Below are 8794 nucleotides of genomic sequence, written 5' to 3' on the forward strand. Positions count from 1 at the left end.
AATGAAAACCATGCTTTTTCTATAATATCTATAATATCAGAGGCAGCGCACTGAGGAAAATGAGAATACAAATCTTTTTCTGTTTGACTGCGAGAGTTTGTTCCACCTCCCTACAAATGGGATGTTAATGGTGAAACCAAGAGGATCTGGATTTGTGTAAATGAAAGATAAGTATGTCAGATTAATTAAACATTATGTTTTAGCTCTCAGAAATCCACTGCTGTCACTTTTCTTTTATGGTCTGCCTGAGGTCAGGCTGAGCTTGAGTTTTGCCATTTTTAGGGTACAGTGCAGGACTTGACTCTTCTAACATGACTTCTAAGAAAACGGCTGGTAGTTCCAATAGTGTTATTCCGACATAATGTCTTTGGGAGGAAAAGGTAGCAGAGAGCTCTCCCTGTTTCGGAAGGAATCTATATTTTGTTTAACATTCATGTAGCTGGAGTGAATAATCACGAGCACCTTAAATATGAAGAATACGTAATAATAAATCACTGTTTTAATTACTTTGACAACACTTTTTATAATACCACAGACTGATCAGCCAAAATGCTAGCACAGAATCTTAATATCTTTGCAACACCACAGTTTCCCGACAAAAGCAAGATGTCATTGACAAACTAACTACGATCCTTGCACATCAAAAACTTCTAAAATATAGAGATGGTTAGATAGTTTCAGTTCTATAGCAGGCTTTCATAAGACAGGAAATCAGTCAAATCCCACTTCTGTGGCTAAAGAAGTATTCACTGGGTCAGTCATTTCACATGGATCCTTCCTTGGTTATTCTGGCTGAAAACGGCTTCAGTCTTCATGCCACTAACTTGTGCATACTATGGATTGAACTCCAGAGCAAGTTATGTGACTAAATTCATTGTCATTCAGTGGGATCAATAAATGCCACAAGTTAATTTAATATGAAGATGCTTGGTCAGTTGTGTATTCCTCACACTGTGATAGCAGCAACTTCTGTAGTTAGACACTTAACCCTTTTTTATACTGTTGAAGGAAAACCCCAAGGAGCTGCTGTTGTGTTGTTTATCTGGGATCGCCCTCTCATAGCTCCGTCCATGTTTAAGTCAGAAATCTTTGACAGTAGCAGCAAGTTTCCAGATTTAAATGCACCTCCAGCAGCAGCGGAACCAATGTGGAAGAAAAAGGAAACCAAGAAGAAAGTTCAAGCATTTCTGCTGAGGTACATGATTTAATACTACTAATGCTCTCTTATCAGTATAAATATTGGTGTAAAAGCTTAGAAATGCATTGCAACAGAGATAATGCCAGAGGAGAATGTTTTGCAGTAGGAATTACAATAATCTCCATGAGCTGGTAGGGGAAGAAGACCCACAGAGACCTACTTGTTGCCCTGTGTTCTCTGCCTTGATGTAATAACTTACAGAACTAGAACCTGGAACTAAGTGGGTTCTGGGCCACTGACACTTCTGAATCACCACTAGAAGCTTAGCTTAGGTTTCTGCTGGATGACCCTGTGAAACTAGGCTTAGCAGGAAGTAATGCCCAGGGCCTGAATGGCAGCCCCTCACAGTCTACTGATTGGCTGTTGCTAGTATTTAAACCAGGAAGCCAGCATCAGGAGCTTTCTGAGCAACAATGCTGATTGCCTGCTTGTTTCTACTCGAGTCCCTGCTTGCTGTCGATCCTAGACTCCAGCTTGTGATGCTCGTTTGTCCTTGATTTTGCTATCTGATTGTGGTCTATAACCTGGTGGCTGACCCTGACTTCCTGATATCCTAACCCAGCTCAGCCCCATCTCTGCTATTTGCCTGCAACCTGCAACTTGGTGCCTGACCCTGACTTCCTGGCATTCTGACCTGGCCCATTCCTGACCCCACTGCTCATTTCCTGACTGCACTTTAACAGCTGACCAGTACAAACAGGCCATCCTTGGCTCGGCCCTGATATTCTTTGAGCAGCACCGTAAAACCAGGCTAAGGAGAAGGTGTGAATCTTCTGTTTCCCCCGCTTGTGGTTCAGGGCCAACTAACAACAGGATGAGCAGACCTTATGCATAACCAATATACATGGTCGTGAGAAATTATAGCACTCCTTCCTGCTTTGGGATGTGAATCCAGAATTTGGGACTTATATAATAGTCTGCAGCGAATCCTGGGCTCTTGTTCTCATGGCATTTAAGCAATGGAGCCTGTATTTCCCCATTTACATTAAATTCAAGAAGATATTACCTTGGTGTGTCCATCGTCCTGCCTTCTTGGTGTAAGAGCTGATATGATTGCATGCTTCTTTAGCACCTAAATATGATAATGGACATCTAAGATACATTATAGGTAGATAGCAAATTATATAGTTGCACCAGGTGTAAGCAATGATTAATAATTAACAAGTCAGATGCCACTCCATAGTGGATTTATTTAGCATAACTTTCCCTTTCCCTTAGCATTTTTTGTGTCTAGAAGAGACATGCAAAAAGGTAAATCAAGAACTACCCTCCTCTGAAAACTCATGGGCACAACATGTGATGCTGATGCACACACACATCAATCAGTGACTCTAGTACCAGTATATGAAACTGCTGAATACTGCACAATAGTCTGAGCAGGCAGTTCACATACCAAATCTCTGTATATGCAGCGCAATGCTGTGATGAGAATTATAATTGAAATATTAAAATAAACAGCCGTTCAATGGTTGCCCACTCTAGCACATGTACCCCCATCCAAAATCTGGAGAGACAGACACAGATCCTGAGTACGATTGAACCATGGCCAACTAGAACTTGCCAATTCATGAGGGCCTCCAGAATCTTCTGAAGACATGTCAGAAAGCCTGAAAGCCTTTTTCAAATCAGGCTAAAGCTCCTAAAGCATCTTCCTGGAACCCTGAAGCACACTGGAAAGAATTCTGGGACAACGTTAATGACCAAAACAAACACTTGATTGTCAACCTCACAAAAGAACTTCCAGTCTTTAACCTACCTTGAACAGTTGTCCACACCATGGCAGATGCTGTCATCTCTCACACTTCTTGAAAATGAGAGACAACACACAATGTGATAGTGGATACCAGCCATAAACTATGAACCACCGTGTAAATGAGTGCCCAGTTTGATCATTTGCTAGTCGCATCTCAGACTTACACCAAGACACTTCTGAAGCTACCCCCTGGCTCACTAATCCAGACTTGGTTATTTGAAGTAGTAGTCCCAACTGGGTGCTATCACAATATACAATTTTCTACTGCTAATAATAATAATAATTAATAATAATTAATAAGCAAGCTGGCAGTTCAATAGAGCTCCTGCTGTAAGTATCATCCCATGGCAATATGAAAATGATTTCATGCCTGAAGTATACATGTGATAATAGTACACTTAATCATGCAAAACCATGACACAAAACAATGGAATTTTAAAGACAAGTGATTTAGTGGTTTTCATGGCAACTCTGACTAATTTGTATCCAAAGATTTGAGTATTTAGCATTAACAAGTTTAAGGCATGCTGTTATCTCTCCTGCCAGTTTACATCACTAGGGAGATGTAAAATGAGAAATGTCTCACTTTCCCTGCACTGAACCAATTTGAGGTGTGGTGTTAATTGCAAAGACTGGAGAAAATCATTAATAATTACCCTTCATTAATTTTGTGATGAATGAAGACTGTTAGAAGGGATAGAATGAGGTCTAAGAGAAGCTAATCTGTTAATAAATTCCTTTTAACATTGTTACTAGAAGAGAAATGGATTAAAGGGGTCAATAACTAACCATGGTTTTATTTGGGGGAGAGCAGAGAAGTAGCAGCCACTTCGAGCTGTTTGAGAATTTTCTGCTGAAAGATTTTCTTGATGAAATATTTTCCATCAGTAACTTTTGATTTTGCCAAAAAGTTAATTGCCCATCAGGAACATGGAAATTAAATATTTTGTCTGGGGTTAGGTCAAATATAATCTAAATATTTTAGTATGCCAAAAGAATAGAAACATTACTTTTCAGGTCAGCTCTACATTAATCTGTGCTCACCCGAGCTACTGTGGTACCTTGGAGGAGTTGTAGTTTGGTTGTAGTTTGGGTGACTATTCTCCAATATGGGCTGGTTCTCTGGCTGGACTACATCACCCATCATGCATTATGGTCTCCAGTCTGGTTTAACTGCTTGGATGCATTATCAGAGATTTAGTCTGGCCAGATATCTCAGCAGACAGAGGAGAAAGGAAACATGAGACACCACAGAAACTTAAGCAGTTCAGCTGAAATTCAGTTTGACAAACAAAATGAAATGTTTGATTTGTGAACGTCAAAATATTTTGATCAAAAATGTTAAAACAAAATGTTTCAATATTTGTGAATTGAAAGGTTTTGGAATTTTCAGCTTGGTAACAATTTTCAGTTTTTTGACATTTCATCTCAATTTGGAATGAAAACAAATGTTGAAATAGTGAAATTTCTTATGGAACAGCTCTATTACACAAATTTTATTTCATTGAAGAAGATACAAAATTTCATAGATCAGAATTTCTCAACTACAGAAAATTCCTTAACATACTGTTTCTAAGTTAGTGAACTTTTTAAGGTTCTTGCAGAATATGAAGTGTTTTTTCCACAATAAGTAAAAATGTAATAGACAGTGTAGAGAACTCAAAGTTTTGAGTGAAATAGAAGTAGGGAGAAGAAGGGAAAAATGGAAGATCTTAAATGACTGTCCCATCTCAAAACATATGTATGCAGTGTAGATACTAGCTTCAGACCTAATTCTAGATTCCCAATAATTATGCAGCTATGATGATAGCCACTAGAAAGCATTAAGATCCTACCACTGTGAACAGTTCACAGCAGTGTCTGAAGAGTTGGAATTCTTAAAAGAACCCATTTTGGAATCTGAAAACATGGTAGAAAAGTATCAAAATTCCAACTAGGGCTGTCAAGCAACTGAAAAGTTAATCGTGATTAAAAAATTAATCATGATTAACCATGCAATTAATTGCACACTTAATCATGCTGTTAAACAGTAATATAATACCATTTATCTAAATATTTTTGGATGTTCTCTATATTTTCAAATATATTGATTTCAATAACAACATAGAAAGCAATGTGTACAGTGCTCACCTTATGTTTATTACAAATATTTGCACTGTAAAAACAAAATAAATAGTATTTTTCAATTCACCTAATACAAGTACTGTAGTGCAATCTCTTTATCATGAAAGTTGAACTTACAAATGTAGAATTATATACCAAAAAATAACTGCATTCAAAAATAAAATAAAACTTTAGAGCCTACAAGTCCACTCATTCCTACTTCTTGTTCAGCCAATCGCTCAGACAAACAAATTTGTTTACATTTGCAGAAGATAATGCTGCCTGCTTCTTGTTTACAATGTCACCTGAAAGTAAGAACAAGAGTTCAGATGGCATTGTTGTAGCCAGCATCGCAAGATAAGTGCTAGATGCGCTAAAGATTCATATGTCCCTTCATTCTTCAACCATGATTCCAGAGGACATATGCATCCATGCTGATGATGGTACCTGCTCGATAATGATCCAGAGCAGAGCGGACTGATACATGTTCATTTTCATTATCTGAGTCAGCTGCAACCAGCAGAATGTTGATTTTCTTTTTTGGTGGTTTGGGTTCTGTAGTTTCCGCATCAGAGTGTTGCTCTTTTAAGACTTCTGAAAGCATGATCCATATCCCATCCCTCTCAGATTTTGGAAGGCACTTCAGATTTTTAAATCTTGGATTGAGTGCTGTAGCTATTTTTAGAAATCTCACATTGGTACCTTCTTTGTGTTTTGTCAAATTTGCAGTGAAAGTGTTCTTAAAATGAACAACATGTGCTGGGTCATTATCCGGGACTGCAGTAACATGAAGTATATGGCAGAATGCAGCTAAAACAGAGCCTGAGACATACGCTTCTCCCCGCAAAGAGTTCAGTCACAAATTTAATTATCCCATTATTTTTTTAATGAGTGTCATCAGCATGGAAGCATGTCCTCTGGAATGGTGACCGAAGCATAAAAGGGCAGATAAAGGTTTAGCATATCTGGCAGGTAAATACCTTGCAATGACGGCTACAAAAGTGCCACTTGACTACCTGTCCTCACTTGCAGGTGACATTGTCAATAAGAAGCAGGCAGCATTACCTCCCGCAAATGTAAACAAACTTGTTTGTGTTAGCAATTGGCTGAACAAGAAGTAGGACCAAGTGGACTTGTAGGCTCTAAAGTTTTACATTGTTTTGTTTTTGAGTGCAGTTATGTAACAAAAAACAATCTATATTTGTAAGTTGCACTTTCATGATAAAGAGATTTTACTATAGTACTTGTAGGAGGTGAACCAAAAAATATTATTTCTTTTATTATTTTTACAGTGCAAATATTTGTAATAAAAATTATAATATAAAGTGAGCACTGTACAGTTTGTATTCTGTGTTGTAATTGAAATCAATATATTTGAAAATGTAGAAAAACATCCAAAAATATTTACTAAATTTCAATTGGTATTTTATTGTTTAACAGTGTAATTAAAACTACAGTTAATCACAATTAATTTGCTTAATTGCGATTAACTTTTTGTAGTTAATCACATGAGTTAACTGCGATTAATCGACAGCCCTAATTCCAAACTTTTTTCTTCAAAGTTTGTCATAAAGATGATCTTCTTCTGGTGTTAAGAATAAGCTAATCAACTGACAGACCAGCCTGTTTTTATAAGGGCCCGCACCTCCAACAAGAAGAATGAGATACTAGCCAGTAAGTACTAAACCACCCCTTATTACTGGAACCTTTTACCCACACCTCAGCAAACTGATGTTAGATAACAGAACTGATGCCACTTACTAAAATTCCCTATGAATTATTGGATAAAAGGTAGCATTTAAAGCCCTATGGGGCAGATTTACAAAAGTATTTAGGAGCCCAAAGATGCAGATAGGTGCTTAGTGGGATTCACAAATGCACCTAAGCAGATCTGGCATCTAATCAATTTGAAAGCTAATCCTTGAAAGTGAATGGGAGTTAGGCATCCACCCTACTTAGGCTCTTTTGTAAATCCCACCAGGTGCCTGTATCTTTATAGTCTTTAGGTGCCTAAATACCTTTGTAAATCTGGCCCTATTTTCCAAAGCACATTACTAGAGTCTTCTTTCTGCCTAAGTTTATAGGCCCAATATAATTACCCTTTACCAATATAGGTAAGGGGTTCTGTCACCACTTGCCCTTTTACTTCAGGTTGCCTTGGTGCCATGCAGTTATGGTTCAGATTCCTGACACCAGCAGGCAGTCGCCCACAAGATTCTGGTCTGACCCTGGCTCTCCCCAATCTACTTACTCCTGCAGAGTGACACCAACAGTCCTCCCAGTCTTGAGTGTCCCCAGATCTGTCCTCCCCAAGTTCTTAAACACCAGACACTCAGAGCATTCTCATCTCCCTGAAGGAATGGAAGCAGTTCCCCAGTTATCAGCTCCCTTTGCCTTCGAAACTCCACAGTTTGTACACCAGAAACCTGCTTGAGGCAAACATAAACAAAGTGTGTATTTAATAGAAAAACCACAGATTCAAAGATGAAATGATCTGGGAGAGTAAACAGATACAAGTTACACAGAAAACAAACAGAGACAAGTTGCCTTTGGAACTGCTCCATGTCCTGCTGTGAAGCAGAGCTGAAGTTTATGAGCACAGTTTTCTGCCCAAATACATACATTCATAGCCAAGGTCTCTAGACATAGCTCATAATGGCTATCAAGTTCAGAACCATACAAGTTATTATAAAAGACATTACTAGGTATATCTGTGTAATACAATGACAATATACCATCAGGTGATTTCACAGTTTATGCTTGTGGTTTAAACCTTCTGTTTTCCCACTGCAGTGTCTGGATACTGATTGTCACATCAAGCTACACAGGGCTCCCATGATGGCGTAGAACCAGTGTGCCAGGTTTATACTACCACCGAGCAGTATCCATCATAGGTGTGTGGCCAGACAGTAGGGGCATGACCAGAACACCATTGAACTCAAGCTATTCCTGGCTGCAATATTAGCTCCTCAGCCAGCCCCAGGAATCTATTAAGTCACTTTTGCTTCCTTTCTCTCAGGACCTGCACTTAGTAGCATTAAGCTAGACCTCAGATAGGAGAACTCTACCTTGAATCATACAAAAAGAACAGGAGTATTTGTGGCACCAGAGAGCAGGGGTCCGCAACGCGGTGCCCACGGGCATAATGGCGCCCGACAGGGCAGTTGTGTGCACCCACAGGACACCGCGCCACCGAAATGCCGCTGAGAAGCATTGCCGTTTCTCGGTGGCATTTCGGCAGCGAAGCTTCTTGCCGCTGCTGCTTCTCGGCACCCACCACAGTCTTCTGGGAATAGGAATATGCTATTCCCACAGAAAGGTTGGGGACCACTGCCTTAGAGACAAACAAATTTATTAGAGCATAAGCTTTCATGGGCTACAGCCCACTTCATCGGATGCATAGAATGGAACATACAGTAAGAAGATATATATATACATACAGAGAAGGTGGAAGTTGCCATACAAACTGTAAGAGGCTTCTCCACCTTCTCTGTATGTATATATTATCTTCTTACTATAAGTGTAGCCCACGAAAGCTTAAGCTCTAATAAATTTGTTAGTCTCTTAGGTGTCACAAGTCCTCCTGTTCTTTTTGCGGATACAGACTAAACATGGCTGCTACTCTGAAACCAACCATTGAATCATACAGTAACTCATGAAATGCATTCAGGAATAATCACCATGCCCTCTTACAGCAACACTTTGACAGAATAGGCTTTTTGTGTGACAGTTTTCTGTCA

At 39.1% G+C, this 8794-nt stretch overlaps 1 long non-coding RNA gene across 1 annotated transcript; it reads right to left on the reverse strand.

The window, feature by feature from the left end:
• Nucleotides 1–481: 481 nt before the first annotated feature.
• Nucleotides 482–4948, reverse strand: LOC125638978 (uncharacterized). Its single transcript, XR_007357337.2, has 2 exons — nucleotides 2955–4948; nucleotides 482–2270 (listed from the first exon to the last, which is right to left on the reverse strand). It is a non-coding gene; the product is annotated as an uncharacterized LOC125638978 (long non-coding RNA).
• Between the last annotated feature and the right edge of the window lie 3846 nt (nucleotides 4949–8794).

This window comes from Caretta caretta, chromosome 6 (genome assembly GCF_965140235.1).
Source record: "Caretta caretta isolate rCarCar2 chromosome 6, rCarCar1.hap1, whole genome shotgun sequence".
In the NCBI taxonomy this organism is placed as follows: Eukaryota; Metazoa; Chordata; order Testudines; family Cheloniidae; genus Caretta; species Caretta caretta.